Genomic DNA, 18,944 nt, shown 5'->3' on the forward strand with positions numbered 1-18,944 from the left:
TTCAGAGCAGCAATTTTTTTTGTTTTTTGTTTTTTTCTTTTTGATCATTAGGATTTTGAAATCCTATTTTGGTCATTTGTTATCATTGCCTCCTCCACTTTACTGTGATTTGTCAAAGTAGCTTCAATGGAAGCTGCCTGCCTGTTGTTAAGCAGCAAAAATCATACACAAGTGAGAGAATGCTTTCTTTTTAAAATAGGTCAACATGTCCCTGTTTCTCTCTCTACAGCACTTAAGGGTTCTTCACTGAAAACTCATCATCCTTCTCTTCTTCTCTGCATGCTTTTAAGTATTCAACTTGAGTCTGTTTAGCAAGATATAACAGTTGTGCTCACTTGCTCTTCTGACCTTTCTGCACCTTTCTCCTCTCACCATGCATTCTCACAAACCTATTTAGTTGAGAGTTCTCTACAACTTTTATTTGAAACTACATGAATAAATAAAAATAATACTTATAAATGGCTTTTACTCTTAGGCTTTTCTTTATCTTTTAATACCCAGTGAGGATTTTTTGCCCACAGGATATACAGTAAGCACACGCTCACCTACCCACTCACACACACACACACACACAACATCAACTCCCTTGCTCTGCCAAAACAAAGTCACCTTCTGATGTACTCAGAGGCAAAAACATCTGGACCGTAACCTTGAATTACATTGTGATGTGTGTGTGTGCGTTTATGTTTGTATATGTGTCTGTGTGTGTAGGTGATTAATCAGAGCAGTATCTTTACCAATGTCAGCCCACAGATGATATATGAGAACTACAAAGGCAAAAACCTGCACACACACACGAATAAAAGCACACATACACCAGTCACAAACACACACACTTACACATATACTGTACACAACTACACACACTGTGCTTGCACCTGCAGTAAATGTTATTGGAATAATAACTGAAGTGAACAACTTACAATTGAGAGTACAGTTCATGCACGTTATGCTGTACAACTAATTACTATTTTGTGCAGGCTCTTACACTCTGCACAAACAAATACACACACACACACACACATACACACATTTCCAGTCGCTTTGTACCTTCAACCCAGTGGGTCCAATACAAACTCATAGTTTAGGCTAATTTTGAACTATATTGAGTAAAAATATTTGCAGCATAATTACATATGATTTAATAATCATTTGACAATTACTTCAGCAATTATGGAGTGCACACATGCATGAACACAAAAATGAGCACGTACCACCACACACACAAGCATACAGCATGCAGTGATTTTGTTCATGTCTCAGAAATATTCTTTTTCTCAGAACAACACAACAAAGACTCTACAATACCCTTGTTGCTCTGCAGATTCTTAACTAACCACTGTCTTTCTGTCAAAATGGCACATGAAACAGTGTCTCTGTGCTTTAGCCCTGGAGGGCAGCTCCATGTTGAATAACTGGGTGCGCACACACACATACCAGGTTCCTCAGTCTTGCCCCTTTTTTCTTACAAAGGCAAAAAGACAATCGCTCATTGCTGACAAGCATTCTCCCACATGGAAAAACATTTATGCACACACCCACACAATCCTGATTTTACACATACACACACATTCAGAAAAGCCCACAGCTAGAATTCACCAGAGTTGTGATCTGTTCTGTAATGGGGCGACTTTCCTGACTTCAGTGGTGATCTGATCATCCTTCAGGCTAGCGCTATTCCTCACCCCTTTTGGTTAATGTACGCTCGTAATCGCATGCAATTTTCTTGTTCACAATTTAGCCAACATAAACGCAGCAACTGTCTCTGTCTAAACCATAAATTCAGTCCATCCAGAGAGCTGTAAGTCTGCACACTAGCACCCTAGATGGATGGCAGAGTTTTTCCTGCATAGAGGAAAAAGAGGTCTTAGCCAGCATCAAAGGAAAATCCCCAGAACCAAAATGATAAGAATTGAAAATAAAAATAGCCATTCAAATCCTCTCCTTAAGTGTTTAACCTCTTAAACTCTCCAAGGACAATGGTGTCCTTGGCTGACATTACTGTCTTTCAGAGGCTGTAGAATGTTGATTCTGGTATCATATGAAACTAGATGACCTAAGGAATCAATTGGTACCAACCATGTCATGATAGCTTGATGGGAAGGGGGCTAAATAGCGCTCCAAGGTTAGGCTAAATTTTGGCAAGGGAAAAACTGGCATGGCCATTTTCAAAGGGGTCCCTTAACCTCTCGCCTCAAGGTATCTAAATGAAAATGGGTTCTATGGGTACCCATGAGTCTTCCCTTTACAGACATGCCCACTTAATGCTAATCCCAAGCAGTTTTGGGCAAAGACCATGCATTTTTTGCATGCAGTATAAATGTCTTCTTTTCACCTATTCTAAAAATGGTGTATTTGAATATTTCTGCATACTGGGGTCCCTAAACAGTCTTGGAATTGCAAAAATTGGGTCTGACTGGAAAGCTGAGACTCTTGTGGATTCAATGAGCCCAATCTTATTCATGTCTGATGATGTTAGTCCCCATAGTAGCCATTTCATTGTAGTGAGACCATTTTTTGAAACTTGACTTCACTGTATAAAATTACCTATTGTGACCTCTAGGATAATCACAGCCTCCTGAAACTTTACAACCACAAACTAGAGAAACAAGGCATTCAGAGGATGTATGGTTTTGAAGAACATGAGCTACTTTGCCCTATAATATGTCCTTACAATGGAGAAAACTGGCCATTTAAGGTAGAAATTAATTGATTGATTTGATTGATTTTGGTACAGTACTGCTCACTAGTTTGTTCAGTCACACCCCCTTTAGATTGTTCTATCATCTTTGGGTCAGGTAAGTCAAACTGCAACCTTGATCATACTACAATTTGTGAGGTGGGCCACATTTAAAGGGGAGTTTTTTCTTGCTGCTGCCGCCAAGTGCTTGCTCATGGGGAAATGTTGGGTCTCTGTAAAATAAAGAGTCTAGACCTGCTCTATGTGAAAAGTGCCCTGAGATCATTTCTGTTGTGTGATTTGGTGCTAAATAAATAAAATTGAATTGAATTGAAATTTAATTTACATTTTTGCAATTAAAACAGCTGTATGGATTAAATTTTATTAGGGATGCATTTCAAATGTATGTAGACTGTATTTTCTGAGTTGGTTTTACATGTAGGCCTGTCCAAAGCTCTAACATGCTAAAAATATGCTAGATGGATAGTAGCTAGCCAGCTAGATACATACTTAGCCATCTATATACTAAATATTTGGTACAAACTGGAAACAACATTGTTGTGCAGTAAAATCTTTAAGGAACTTTTCCCAAAATGCCTTTACAACCCTTTGGCTTGGATTAACTTGCACTTGTAAAGAGAGAGACAGCAAGGGAGGAGATAAGAGAGATAAAAGAACGTCTACATTAACCATTAGCAATTAAAGAGATGCCTAGTAGAACCTAAACCTCTGCCTAGGCATGTTAAAACGTTTTAAAAATGTATCCTATCATGAAACTGTTATGAAATTTGGAATACATACATGACAAAGGCAAGAGGGCTAGTGCACTTCTATAGTGCTTTATGTCTGGGCCTTTCCACCCCAAGTAACTGGACATGCATGACATATGATAGAGCTGCGCTGTTTTTCAAGGATGTTTGCCAATTCTATGACTTTTTAAAACAATTTTTTAAAATGTAAATCTAATATAGAGGAGTTGTTAGGTGTTATATTCTGAATCACTTTATAAAATGTTAATCTTAATTGAGGGTATAGTCTTTTTACCAAATACGCATTGTTCTTCTCTGCTGATGGGGACCCATTGAATGTATCAGGTGCCCTTTATATTTTTGTGCCCCTGCCCCTCAGACAGCCTGAGTCCACCACTGATATCAGTCACAGTCAAGTCCTGGGCTTGAAATATTCACAAGATAAACTCCATTTGGAAATGCTGCCTTTATTGTACATCAGGCATTCAAATGTCATACTCAAAACATGTTTCATGAGGACTCTAACTCTCTTCCATGTCTCTCAAGTCCTATTTTATTGTGTCGTATGTGTATGATGTAAATTAACTATATACTGTATGCTTTTATGTGACTGTGTTAACCAGTCCATGCTTCTATTTTGGGCAGTTCTCTCTTGTAAGAGATATTGTATGTCAAGAGACTTCCAGTTGAATAAAGATTAAATATATTTAAAAGTATATATAACAGAATCCTTTGCCCAAGCACTGCAAAGAGTCTGGGTATCTGTATGCAGAACATTGTGTCAATAGGTCAGTTGTAAGGAGGAATAAGACTGTTTACAAGAGAGTATTTTCTGTAATGCAGCACAATGTTGCAACCAACCAAAAACATATTTATAGTAAATCCAACATCAGGTTGAAGAACTCTGTTTCCTAACCTCCTTGTTACTGAGGGTACCATCAAAGCCTTATGTGGATTATGGAAAACCACCAGAGGAAGCTCTTAGCAAGAAGTTCAGAGGAATCATCTGGCAGCTGTATGTGACATGAAATGAAGTTTAATTTGCTGAAAGACCATTTTTATCTGAAGAAAGGGTTCTGTCACCATGTTCCCAAATGCAGTCCAGATACTCAAACCAGAAACCTTTTTGATCTGATCATAAACATGTTTTCCAACTGCAAATCCTCTTCTATTCCCCACAGTGTGAGAGAAATGCTGGATGAATGTTTGTGCTGGGTTTTTTTTTCCTTTTTTGGGGGATGTGTCTTTTCACAGTTTCAAGGAAGACCGCTTTTGCTAAAAAGTGCTAAAAGCTTCTAATGCAACGGTGACAGGTTGTTCAGCGCGTTTCTGTGTGTGTGCTCTGCTTCCCTGCAACATACTGTCACGCTGCTGCCAACCAAGCATGTCACATGTCACAACCACTTTCCTCTTGACTCATCATGCACAGATCAAGTCGCACAGTCGCGTTCTCTCTCTCACACACACAATGATGTTATGACACAGACACTCACACAAAGCTCAAAATCAGGACCGCCAAACACAGTTTCCAAGTCTCCAAAAAGATTTTACACAAAGTCTTGCACAGACAGTTTGCAATCAGTGAGGAATCTGCTGCATACTGATTGATTGCTGCAAGGTCACACGGAGAGATGAAGAGAGGTAGAGACAAACAGAGGGAAAGAGAGAGGGAAGTGTTTTGTTCCCATTTCACCCAGTGTGTCATTACTAGGTGATTACGGTGGTAATGACCCTGTAACTCTAACACCTGTCAACTTTACATACACACCGTGTTACAGCTCTCCTTTCTCTCCATTTATCTCATCCTTATCTGTGGGGAGTGATGACCTAAATCAGCAGAATTGAAAATAAGGGACTGGGGCCACCCAAGGGTCCATGAAGAGGGTCCAGAGAGTCACTAGCAAAATGAAGAAGAGATTGCTTTCACTACTGCTTAATTTACAAGACATTATACCTATTAGATAATTCCAAGAGATTGATTTTTAAGAGAGAGATGGGTCTATTTAGGGAATGAAAACACTTAAAAATTCTCAAAAGTGTTAAATGGTAGAAAAAATGTATTGTTAAGAAGCCCTGAAGAAAGATGTTTTGACAAATTGATGTGATGCTACTCAATTGGTAGATCATTAGTGTAGAAGTCTGGTTGTACTGGGAAGCCCCCAGTATGGCTGACAGTGAAAGCCTGCTCGGTGAATGTGTGTAACTGTGAATGAATGTGAGGCACGACTTTGCTGGAAAAGAACACAGTGCTCAGCAAACACCTTTCTTGGACAAATGACAGAAAAACTGGCAGCTAATGTTGCAGTCCACAGAGAAGTGAAGGCTGGGAAAGACATGGTATAATTCAGCTGGTATCTTGTGTGAAATCCGCCTTCTACTGATCACTGAGGTATGATCAGGTTGTGGATGCGTATATTGGGTCAACAATGGAATAAATGCAAAATGGCTACAGAGAAAGAATAGCTTTATTTCCTCTCATATGTGTGCTATGACATGTTTGCACTCCTTTATAATTGGACATTAAATTTGGTAATGGTATACACGAGAAAAACAAATTACAAAATGTACTGTTGCATATCATTGCCTCCAAGACATACACAGTACTTGTAAAACGCTATTTGTTGTTACAAATCAATGATGGTGAGAAATGAGGGGAGAGTGAAGAAGCATGGAGGTAGGTGACAGATTTAGGTTAATCATTGGGTTATTATTATTATTTATTAGGAATGATGAGTATGAATTGAAACATTGTTATAAATGCAGCCAATGTTAATATATTTCAGTTAGTCTAATCATATGGTGGCTACATTCTTTAAACATTTACACATTACCTGTGTATGGCAACTAAGATAAAACTTTATTGATCCCTTGATGGGAAATTAACAACTATTGCATGGTTAAAGGGGCATTTCACCGAGTTTAAGCATAAAGATCAGTTTGTGCATCATGGGGAGTACAATCCAGCTGATAAAATCAGCTGTAGGCTGTAATATCCTCTGTAGCTCTTGAGGTGATTTCTGAAAAAAATAACCTTGCTAACATTACCAGGGTTATCTCACTTGGGCTCAGAGGCAACAAATCTTTAAGGGATAGTCTGCATTCCAAAGTAGGGGTGTGGAGTTTGAAATATATGGTTGTTTACCAGACAGGGAGGTCTAATGAAAGACACTATCAAGTTGAATGATGGGAATTGTAGGTTTCAGTGTTTTTTAAGCTTTAGTCTGCCGAGGGAATACAAGTTAATGTTGACTGACCGTTCTTTTTTTAAATCTTTCCTTTCACATGTGCCCAAACTTTTTTTAAGCACAATTCTTAATCACTGCAGTACCTCTTTAAGGTCTAGGAAAGATCATCATCATGGCAAATAAATTAAAGTTAAGGTATGATTAGGGTAAGGGAACTAAATCACTTGGATAAGGGTAGAGGAAATCATGGTTACAGTTACTAAAAAAGTGAATAATTGCAGGTATGTAGCAGGAGGCAAATGCCAGTCTCCTGCATGAAAGTCAGATCCGCTACCCAGACGTCCACATCCAAACTTTTCACCTAATTGCATATTTTGTAGGTCACACCAGACTATAAAGCCCCTGAGGCAAATTTGTGATTTGTGATATTGGGCTATACAAATAAAAATTGTCTGACTGACTGACACCACTTGCTGCATTAAACATTGGCAATGGACATAAATCATGAGGTCCAAAATTGTCCAACATGGACATACTTCATTAGGATGCTGCTCTTTTCCACTTCTCCAGTTGTGCTCTCCTCCATTTCCATCTATACACTACAGAAAGAGACATTCTGACCTTAATTCTTTTAGTGTGTAAGTCTACCAGGATTCAGGGAAGGAAAAGCATATAACATTTATTAAACAGAAAAGAAAAAGAACACTGCCATAAAGTATTTGCAATGGTTCAATACATGTTGATAAACATTTATACAATCTACACACATTTTTAGAGCTCCACAGGAAAATTTCCTACGGTTATAGTCACTAAAAGCCTCAGTAAATTAGGCCTCCATCTCATCATTGAGGAGACTAATGGTTGGACTTATATAGCTTTGCGTTCTGTGTCTGGGTGTGTAGTGTGTGTGTGTTTGTGATTTGTTTGTTGGCTTTGCATATGTGCTTTCCACTGTGCGTTGATTTCCTCTGTCTCATGTTGAAACATCTCAATTATGCCTCCTCATTGTATGTTTTCCCCTGTGTTTTTGTGTGTGTGTTATGTGGGATCCATTATGCCCCTAGTTTGTCAGGGAGCACAGAGGCATGGCTCACTGCCAAGACTGAGACCTATCCAATGCATGTGAGAGAGAGTGTGTGTGTGTGTGTGTGTGTTTGTGTGTGTGTGTGTGCGTGCACCCAGTGGGAAATTATTCAGACTTAACTATGGGAATAGCAGGAGGCAATTTGTTGTTTTCTATCAGATTTTCCCCAAAATCATAATGAAATTAACAGGCAGGGGCATATTTAATAATTCATTCTAACAAGGAGGAAACAAATTTCCTTGTGCTTGCAATGCTTCATGTGTTGTGTGCTTATGTAAGTATATGTGTGTTGGAAGTATGAATGGCTAGGCTACTTCAGTCAGGCCTCAGGCATTCATTGGCATCACCCACTCATTTCAAATCAATTTAGTTCAATGGGCTTTACTGTCATGACATTTGACATGTGTTGCCAAAGCATGATTATAATTATGAACGACAATGTTTCGGAATGAAATTAACAAAAATTATATATATATATATATATATATATATATATATATATATATATATATATATATATGTGTGTGTGTGTGTGTGTGTGTGTGTGTGTGTGTGTGTGTGTGTGTGTAACAATGCAAGACAAACAAACCCAATGCAAGTGTTAATCTACTGATAATAAAAGAGATGTTAGTAGGGATAAAGATATCTATCATTCTATAGTTAACAAAAGAAAATCTACTAATAATAAAATAAAATAAAGAGATGTCAATAGTAGGGTTAATACAAGAAAGCCATTAGTCTATAAATAACAACATAAATACAAAAAAAAGAAAAGCAAAAGGAGATGGTGGCAGTGAGTGGAATATGGTAAGTATAAGTATCTGTATAAATGTCTCTCTGTCTATATGTCTATGTCCTGCTGGTTGTTTCTTTTATTTTGGCAAGAAGTGACATATTTAGCAGCCGACACTGAACATTCTTTCTTTTCCCCCAGAATGAGGGGTAATTCCTCCCATTCTGTCAGACTTCGGAATTAGGGGCAATTGTTTTCAAATTTTGGAAAGAACACCTCCCTAATATTTCTGTAGTTTTGAAATTCTGTTAGAAAGTGTAATTCTATCTCTAAAGCTCCTTCATCACAATCACAGCACAGCCTGTCCTCTCTGGACAGCAAGATCCGCCTGTGTCTGCCCTTCTCTATTGCCAGACTATAGTCACTCAGTCTGTACATTGTCAATGTCTTTCTCAGGTTCTTATCATTTACTGTAGTTAGGTAGTCTGCCACAGTACATTGTTTGTTTAGGGCCAAATGTGTTTCTAGTCTGTGTTATGAGTGTGTAATATCATTCCAATAAGTGATATATTTTTCTTTAGTTATAATTGGGTTAGATCTAATCTTCTGAGTGAACCTGCTCTGGGGCTGGCAGGGGTTTGTGGTGTCAGAAGTGAAAGGTCAGCCAGCCTAAGGACCAGTTGGCTGAGGGGACTCCTTTCAACTCTGTTCAACTCTTGGCAGGCGAGGGCTTCATAATGGTAACAGGCAGGGTTGGCTCCAGAATTTGATAGATCTTTTTTGAATACTTAGAAGTAAAGGATATTGGCCTAATTCAGCCCTGCATGCAGAGTTTGAGGTTTTTCTTTGTACCTGGAGGATACTTTTTTGTAGAACTCTGCATGCAAGGTTTCAATTGGATTTTTGTCCCATTTTGCCCAATCATTTTGTAGTAAAGGGCCAAGAGTCTATAAGACACTGCATTTCTTCACTGGCCATTGCTTCCTAGTACTGTTCCAGGCTGTTTTGTGCCCATCTGTATTGCTTCTTTATTTTATACAGCTTACAGGACTGAGAACATATGTTACCTGCGTCTGCTCTTTTCAGATACGAAGTGATCTGAGAATGATCTGATAGAGGTGTTTGTTCTCTCACCATGCAGGCTCTCAAAGAGGTTTGGTCTAAATCTGTTAAAGCATAATCAACAGTCTGCTGCCAAGGTTTGAACAATACATATAACATCCAAAGGAGTCCCCCCCCCCCCCCCCCCACAGCCTTCCATTGACAATGTGTATGTTTCTGTCATAATTATTACTGTTGGGAAGGATAGGGAAGTTAAGGTTAGTTCCAGTGATGTAACTGTTATCTTCAGTACCAGTAAAGTCTAGCGTCTCATCAGTTCTGGCATTTAAATCTCCAGTGATCAGCACAGATCCCTCGGCCTGGAAATGACTGATCTCTTCTCCCTATGGTGGAGGAAATCTCATCATTGAAATATGGAGATTCTATTGGGGGAATATAATTTGCACATAAAAGAATAGTTTTATCAGTGGAAATTATGTCTTTTTTAATTTTTAACCAGATGTGATATTTCCCCTTTTTGGCTGGACAGGCCACCGTCCAGCCCTATAACCGTGGTCGTCCGTGAGTGAGTGAGTAAGTAAGTGATGAGTGGTGTTACACCATTGGTCAGTTAGCTGAGTGCTGGAGGAGTTGGAGTTTCCCCATTGACCGTTGCTCTTTCAAAATGAATCGGCGTGAGATGATGGAAGCGGAGGACAGCAGTGCGACGCAGAGTGACTGTGTTTCCTGCTCCAAGCTCTGATGCTCTCAGCTGTGGTGTTAAATGCAATGAAGTTGGCTAAACTCCTGTTTGAACAGACGCATACCAACTGGCAGGAGAGATGCTCCTTGGTGCTTTTGGATTTTATAACCGAACTAAAGTCAAGGTTTCTACTTTTTAAACCAAATAAATAAGAATAACTCTCTCTTTTCCGGTATTTCTGATGCTCTCTCACTCCCATCTGAGTAAAAGATCTTTTCTAAAAAGCACGACTCTGTGTGTCTTCCTGTCTGTCTCTCTACTGACGTAATTATAACCCAAACGAACAGGCTTTCTGGCAAAGTTAACCAACTACCATATTCCCATCAGCAAACAGACATACACAGACACACTCACACACAGTAGGGGTATTTCGAGAATTGGCTGTGAAGCTGCTCCCAGCTTGCCCACTGTGAACTGAATTGAGCTGTACAAACAGCATTTAAACGCTCAGGCTAATGTATGTGTGTGTCTGTGTGTGTGTGTGTGTGTGTGTGTGTGTGTGTGTGTGTGTGTGTGTGTGTGTTTTGGAATTGAGACAAATATGATGTTATAGTGTTGAGTGTTGAAGATTCAAGTGTGAAGGAGATGAGAGAGAGAGCAAAAGAAAGAGATAGGGCTGAGGGTTGAGAGAGATGATAAAGAGAGAGAGGACATTAGTAAAAGACCAGTGTGTAAAATTTAGGGGACTCTATTGGCAGAAATGGATTATAATATTCATAATTATCTTTTCATTAGTGCATAATCACCTGAAAATCCTAAACACTGGTCCTTTAAGGCAGAGAAATAAAGAAAATGATTGGAAAGAAAGAAAAGGAGGGATAAGAAACATGGGTTTGGCAAAGACAAATGCAGCAATCAAACAGCTTCTTAGAAGGGGCCAATTAAAAAAAAAAAAAAAGTTCTTGTAATTACTAAGATCAAGCAGCAGAACAAAACTTGCATTGTCATGCCAGGCTGGCAAAGAAGCAGTAATGATACTAATGCTATCCTTTAAAAAATCAGAGCAAAACATCAAATAATTGTTTGATTTCAACTCATTTAGAATAAATGCAGTCAACCACAAAGTACCAAAGAAAAAACGGGATGACATGAGGAGTAGAGGGTTTTTTTTTTTTTGTTGTAGTTGTTGTTGTTTTTAAATGTTTGAAAGCCATTTAGGTGTTTTCCTGCTTTTATCCTTTCTCTAACTGTGAACTAATTTATGCACTTCTCAAATTAAAGGAAGATTTTGCAAAATACACTTTGCAAAGAGTAAGATGAGAAGATAGATATGAAAGTCATGTCTGTGAAAAGTTTAACTAGATCCAGGGGGTGATTAGCTTAGCTTAGCACAAAGACTTGAAGCTGATAAAGCTAGCGTTACTATGTTCAAAGTTCAAAAATCCACCTACAGTAACAGCACCTCCAAAGCTCACAAATTAACATGTTGTATCCTGATTGTTTCAACAGACTCCAACCAACTGTTTCTCTCTGCTTCCAGTCTCTATGCTGAACTAAGCTAATCACATCTAACCTGGTTCCAGACTGCTAGTCACTGCCCACATCTTGGATTTGTTCAGTGATTCATATAGGTATGGTTTTGTGCTAATTAGGCTTTTGGAGAGGTATCTTCCTACATAGCTAGCTGCCTAGCAGAAAAATAGTGACAATCAAAGATGAGATTGACACAACTCTACAAGTTGTTGTAAGTCTTCGTACAGGAATGCAAACTCTTAAATCAACATATTTCTTTGATCAATGTGAAAAACATTGAACAAAATGGCAATTCATTCTAATTAAATCCTCTCCTGTGTACAGACATGAGAGTTGTATCAATCTCCTCATTTAACTCTCGGTAAGTTAAGCTTATTTCCCAAAACATTCAACTTTAATATCCTTTAAGTGAAAATGGTTTTTCTTCTTTGATGGTAAATGTACTTTTAACAAAAGTATTACATATTTTCGTGCCTGTCCAGTTTTTGCCTCATCCCCTCTTCTTCTTGCTTTTTTCTGTCCGCCTCTCTCCCCTCCTCCCTGTCTCTATTTGTCCTCTCCCTGCTCCTCCAGAGTGATGTGATGTGATGCACACCGTTACAGTTTCTAATTCTACCTCTGTCGTGCAGCTCCTCCACCTCTCCATCCATCCTCCACATTCCTTATGACTATCCCACCACTTCCTCTCCTCTGTCACGACATCCCCCTTTTTGCATCCTTTCACACTTTTCCGATATGACTTTCTTATGTTACCTGTTTCCTCTCCTCTTAACATTTGCACCTCCCTCCATTTCTCCCTTGTGACTTTCCGAGCGTCTTTCTCTCTCTTTCACACTTTCTACTCTCTCGATTCCCCTTGTTGTTCTCTCTCTTTTTGTCTGTCCATTCCTCCTCTCAATTACCTTGTCTGGACAGCATCTGGCAACCTGGTCCAGTGTGTGTGTGTGTTTAGGTGACCAGGTGTGTAGGCTGTGTTGCGCTGGGTTCTTGTCATTCTGAATGGAACAGCTGCTAACAGATAACAAGTAGCTGGCTTCCCCGCAGGTTTAGAGACAAATTAGAAATGCAGTCACATTATTCAGTCAGGACTTTTCCTGTGTCACCCTGGGCTATAACTAAAACAAATGGCCACATCTTATCCAATCAGCTACTTGACAAAGTACAGCAAACATATAGATCATCAAACAGCCATGCACTTCAGTCAATTCAGAGTTTAGGTTTCCAACATCTTCATATATATATATATATATATATATATATATATATATATATATATATATATATATACATACACACACACATATATATATATATATATACATAAGATTCCTTCTTTATGTTTCCTCGGACAGTGTTTCCCTGTTGAGCGGTGGTGGAAGTACAGTAACAAAAAGAGGGACTTTGGCACTAAAAAGACTGTAATGTTGAAAGGTATCTACTTGATTTGATTCATTTGGACAACTGAAGCTTCATATTGGCTTCAGATAAACTTTTAAATACATTTTTGCACAGAGGGAGGACTGTGGATTTTGGCCCCAATCACTTACATTGTAGGTGCATTATGAAGGGATCTTCTAATGGTCAATATGAACAGGAGGAATGATTACGGCAAGAAAAAACAACTTCAATGGTCATTTGGGCTCCTGACCATTGTTTTAATACAGACCTGAAAAATTGTGAACTCGTCCTTGTTTAAGTCACTTTTTAAGCGAAGTAGTTTCTCAACTGTGGCAACTTGCAGTTTTAAATGTGACTGTAAACTGACAATCTTGGGGTTTTGGACTGCTGTTCAGACAAAATTTGGGCTTTCATAAATTGTGATGTGCATTTTTAACAATTAACTGATGAATTGAAAAGTGACAGTGAAATGAATAAATAAAACCATTGTTAGTTGCAGTTAGAAACAGCAACATCCAGCAACTGCAGTTTATTTTGGGTCACTCCCACTTTCACTGCCCTGCCGCCGTAAATAGTTGCTATAGTAGAATACCACGTGTGTATTAATCCTGCAGCTGTGTTGATGAATTAAAAAGCTTATGTTGAATGTAACCTATTTGGATTTGTGCCCTTCATGGTTCTCATTAGAGACTGAACTTATCACTCTACATGTGACGTTTCCCCATCCATCATCATTTACTGCAAAACCTATACTGACAATAAATATAAACCTCTTTATGTTTCTTGATGCCACAGTTCCTTTGTGAGTTTGGCCGTTTTGTGTCCTCCCAGCAAGAATTAATTTAAGTGTAACTAGGGACAGAAAAGGCATAAGTGAATGCAAATTACCTCATTGTAGTACTGTAGGGCCCGCCTTCCCAAGTGACTGTCTGCCAGCTGTGGAGCTGATGGTTGAGGGATGAAATGGAGAAAGAAGATTAGGAAACCTGATATTAAACTTCTTACAGGGTCTTTTAAAGCCTCTTAAGCCCTTTCACTCTTTCTCTCACATTCCCTCCCTGGCCTGTCTCTCTCCTTTTCCCTGGCTACTGAATAAATAATGAAATTCAATCTGGCTCTGCAATCACTCCAGTATTTTGTTTCCCTTCCTTTTTCGGCCTGTGTTACTGTCTCTTATTCTTATCTCTGAAATTGAATAAAGGATGAGATTGCAAAGTTTTCCTTGTGATTGTCTGTCCTGTAATCCTCTCTTTTATCTCATTGGGGCGGCTGTGGCTCAGAGGTAGACCGGGTCGTCCACTAATCGGAAGATCGGTGGTTCAATCCCTGGCTCCTCCAGGCCACATGTCGAAGTGTCCTTGGGCAAAATACTGAACCCTAAATTGCTCCTGAAGGCTGTGTGTGTGTGTGTGTGTGAATGAGTGTTAGAACTCCTGATGAGCAGGTTGGCGCCTTGCATGGCAGCCTCTGCCATCAGTGTGTGAATAGGTGAATGTTAACATGTAGTGCAAAGTGCTTTGAGTGGTGTATATAAATGCAGCCCATTTACATTCATGTGTCTGGCTTCCTCTTGATAATTGCTACAAGACTACTAGTGTTTCTTTGCTGAAATCTTTCATAGTCTGGGTAAAACACTCCATCTTTATTCGAACAAAGGTGCAACATAAATAAAGTACTTAAAGTGATCATACACCCTCATTCTGTCTCCAAAAAGGGACTGTTTACATTTTACAGTTCAGCATCACTTATGTGTGGTACCGCTATAGTCGCAAAGCTACAGCTCTGTTCAAAAGTGTTTAGTTATGTAAGTTATGAAAAGGCAAGGTCAAGTAACAGCAATGAAGGCAGCAAAAACATTGTGTCTGGAAAAAAAACAGACTCTCAAAAAACAGCAACTCAAACATTAATTTTTTGTATCTGACAAAGTACATACTGCAGGCAGGGTACAATGGGGTTCATTACATATTACTCACTGACAACGTCGCCTTTCTCATTACTCAGTAGCAAAAGTAATTAGCTATATCATTCTTTGCATTATTTCGGTAGCTCAACTCTGTAAAAGAGGCTTTTCAACAACTACAGACTCCACACCCACACATCATATCTTCTGCTTTTAGACATATTAAAATAAAACAAGACATTGTGGTTTAACAAGCAGCTCTGTTTCTCTGTTTAGCGTCTTCAGGTTAGGCTTTTCTTGGTCTAGTGAAACTGCAGCATTTATGAACTGAAACACTGTAGTCTATACTGTACATTTAATGCCAGACTAACAACTTGCTGCTAACCTTTTCCTCTGCTCCACCTGCATTCACCGTCACTTTTCTGCCACTCACTCTTTCACTCAACCACTCACTCACTACGCACACACATTACGCACTGCCCTATTAAAGGAGCTACGCTACCAAGAGTTTCCCAGGCAATGACACACAGGTTGACTCACATTTTGGAAAAGCGCTGCACAGAGGCTCCCAAATTCTATTGATTTCTGAATGAATGGATAAATGGTGTTATTTTTGGCATTAAAAAATTTTTTTTTTTTTGGCCTGGCGGGGGTTCTTGTTCTCCTTTGCAGTTATAGTGGGAACACTGCAGTGGTAGAAGACCACTGTAGCAAAAACATACTTGTAGTTCAGTAAATGTACTTAATTAATAATGAATAATTCCTGCCACTAGATGTACTACAGTGGCTCCTCTATCACTGCAGCAGTACAGTACAGAGTTACATAACTGTTTCAGCTGATAAAGCATTTGTTTGCAAAGTACTTCTAATATCATATTTCCTCATATTAAATAAAGCACCTGCATTGTCTGCTGCTCCTGAAGTACTACACCATCACTGCATTACTAGTAGAAAACAAAAGAGGTTCCATGTGTCTTTCTGATAAATGTAACTGGGTGGAAAGCAGCACAGATGCTGTAGCTAAGCTGCTGGCTGTGGATTTTCACAGGATAAACTCTTTCCTTCAGGTAGAAAAAACAGCCCTCCAGTCAGAGAAGGATCATGATTTCCAAAGTAACTGCTTTCTACAGATAAGTAATGCCATTTATTTTGATGGTGAAGGAGTTCTTTTATTTATTTATTTCAGTCTGTTTAATATTTTTTACACCCTGTGGATTTTCAGATATAGTTTAGTGCTTGATGGCAAGCTGTGCTCTTTTATCTAAAATCTCTTGCGGACCCTCTCAATGTCTCTGTCAACGTTACTGCTAATACAATATAATACCCTACCGTCCTTGTCAATCCGGCTCTGTCTCTGTCTTTGTATCACCCACACTTCCATCTCCTTCTCTCTCTTCATTTCTCCCTCTGTGTCTCTCTCTCTCGTTCCCTCTCTGTCCTCTTATCTGATGGAGTGAATAATTCATGTCTATTCTTCAAGGAGGCTCTTTGTTCTCCCCCCTAGTGTTTTCTTTTAAAGCACTTGGGATAGTGTGTGTGTGTGTGTGTGTATATATCCAGTGTTTGTGTGGTTGAATGAAGTTAAACTCATCCCAGATTCTTCTACTTTCACTCTATTCACACACATTAGCGCACACATTTTTTGTTCTTTGTGTACCAATGTTTTTGCCAGACGAGAGGAAAATCAAGAGTTCTGCAAATCGAGAGCGAGTTCTGCAAGCTAGTAAATATGTGTGTGTTGTGAATGTGCTCGCCCGTGTTGTGTATTTGCATATATTGTGTTGAATCCAAAAAAAGTAGGAGTGTGAAAGGATAAAAGTAGAATTCATTGTATTTATTTGAATTCTGTACAGCATGTCTAGAGTGTGCTGTGTGTTAGAGTGAATGTGTGTATTCCTGTGTATGCCTCACATTACCATTTTTATCAGTATTCACCATAACACTTGAAAACAATGCCATGTGTGTGTATTATTGAAGATGAGAGATCATTATAGTTTGGCACTTCCTAAACCTTCTGTCCTGCATGTTGATGTACTCTTTTTCTCTCTCACACACCAACACACACATGCACACACACACCTTTACATTCAATACGTCAACCGGAGTGAGAGAAAGGAGGCTTGTTACTGGTATCAGTTTCCCCAAAATAACATTGTGTGCATCTTGGTGGTGATTGTCAAAATAACTGGTCTTTGACAGAGATGTTATTGAGTGTGCTTGATTGCTTGATTGACAGGTGTGTCAGCCAATCAGAGTCAGCCATGGTGCGCTTCACATTTAACATTCATCACAGATTCCTCCCATTTGACCAAATTAGCATGTGGTAAGATGGTGGCAATCCATTTCATTTTGATATATCTCACACTGTGTCTTTGTTTTATTTTACATTACTGAAGACATGGTTCTATGGGAGTAGGTTCTCCTGGGACCTGCAGAGTTATGATATCTGAGGGCGCAGGTTCAGTCAACTTCAAAGTGATATTTAGAGGGGGTGGTTGCAAAACCACATCATATTTTTTTATTGCTAATTAATGATACGTGTGTCTGAGTCATATCTACCCAGCCAGCATTGCTTGTTACCATTTTCACACATTTATTATCATAATCATCATCATCATCATCATGTTTGTCATTTCCTACTTCACCAAAGGCGAACAGAAAGGCAGCACTGAGACAGATCCAAAGTCATAAGAGAGCAGAGTCAACACATCAAAGACAGAATCACATCAGCCATATTGGATTAAAATCAAACTAAATTGAATAAATTAAATATAGACCCAAATTTTACTTTGATGTATTGTCATGATGATCAGTGCTGGTCAAGGTCCAAATGAATCAAAGGCCAAGAGGATGAACATAACATCAACTCTAAATGTCTCTATGCTAATGTTAAATGTATTTCTTAACCAACTTGATCAGTTTGGATCAATAGCAGCTAGCAGCTGTAGTAACAGCTCTAACAGCTCAGATGAACTAACAGTAGCTTTAGCGAGTAAACTGTCAAACTATCAATTAATGGTGTTAAGAAAGAAATTAAGTATCCAGCCTAGTTGGTTTGACAGTTTCACACATTAGCCAACACTGTGGTTCAACATCATCATTATGTCTCTGAATCCTGTTGCTGCCGCCTCTGAGTGGGACTTTGGTGGATAGTTTGCCCTGCAGCTCCTCACCCATTTTAAAGAGTAATTTCAGTGTCTTTAAATGTTTTAGTCCAAGATGAGTTTGAGTTTGTTTGTGCTGCCATCTGCCTCTGTCTTCCAGGCACTGTTTCCCAAGTATGATGTGCATCAAATATGTTCGCCATGCGATTAAAGCAAATGTAATAACCCACATACATATGGAGCTCGCCGAGCATACCGAGAGGCCCACGGCAATCAAGTGTTCTCGTCCACCACACAAAAGGTTGAGTTAATTTCTGTTCTGCTGATTGGAATCACAGCCACTCCACCCGTCTACGGCCCGGAGGCAAAATGAATATTCATACCAGTTTAGACCCTGGTCATGAATATTTATAACGCTTAACACCAGATATGCAAATGAGCCAGCCAACCCAGATGGCTTCAGATCACGACATAATGATCACACACACACATGCATGCACAAACATACTCATAGGGAAACAAGCGCACACACACTGTGATGTCTTTCTTTCTAAAGTGTCTCAAGCATCAGAAAGACATAGTGGAGACAGGAGAGGGGGTTAAAATTGGGTGCAGAATTTAACTGCCAAAAAACTTAAGTGGGGATATGATATCAACACGATGCCCCACTACAATGATAAACAAACATGTTGATAAGCCAGGAAAGGAAAGAAATTAGGGTAAATAAATAGTTCTAAATATAATCTATATGTGTTTAATAAAGTCTGAGGCTTACTGTAAGATTAAAGCTGGTCCTCAAGGATTGCTGGCTGTGTTATGTTCCCAAAATCTTCC

General features: G+C 39.0%; 1 protein-coding gene across 2 annotated transcripts in view; it reads right to left on the reverse strand.

Annotated features, from left to right (window-relative positions):
* The window catches only part of lrfn5a (leucine rich repeat and fibronectin type III domain containing 5a), a 125,001-nt gene that overhangs the window by 86,416 nt on the left and 19,641 nt on the right, over window positions 1-18,944 (reverse strand). Inside the window, exon 2 of one of the 2 annotated variants that reach the window (XM_067613616.1) lies at window positions 13,995-14,050. The exons of the other annotated variant lie outside the window; for it this stretch is intronic. The gene's annotated coding sequence lies outside the window, so the exon portion shown is untranslated. The remainder of the gene's footprint in view (window positions 1-13,994; window positions 14,051-18,944) is intronic. 2 annotated transcript variants of the gene reach the window in all.

This window comes from Thunnus thynnus, chromosome 16, assembly GCF_963924715.1.
Source record: "Thunnus thynnus chromosome 16, fThuThy2.1, whole genome shotgun sequence".
Classification (NCBI taxonomy): Eukaryota; Metazoa; Chordata; class Actinopteri; order Scombriformes; family Scombridae; genus Thunnus; species Thunnus thynnus.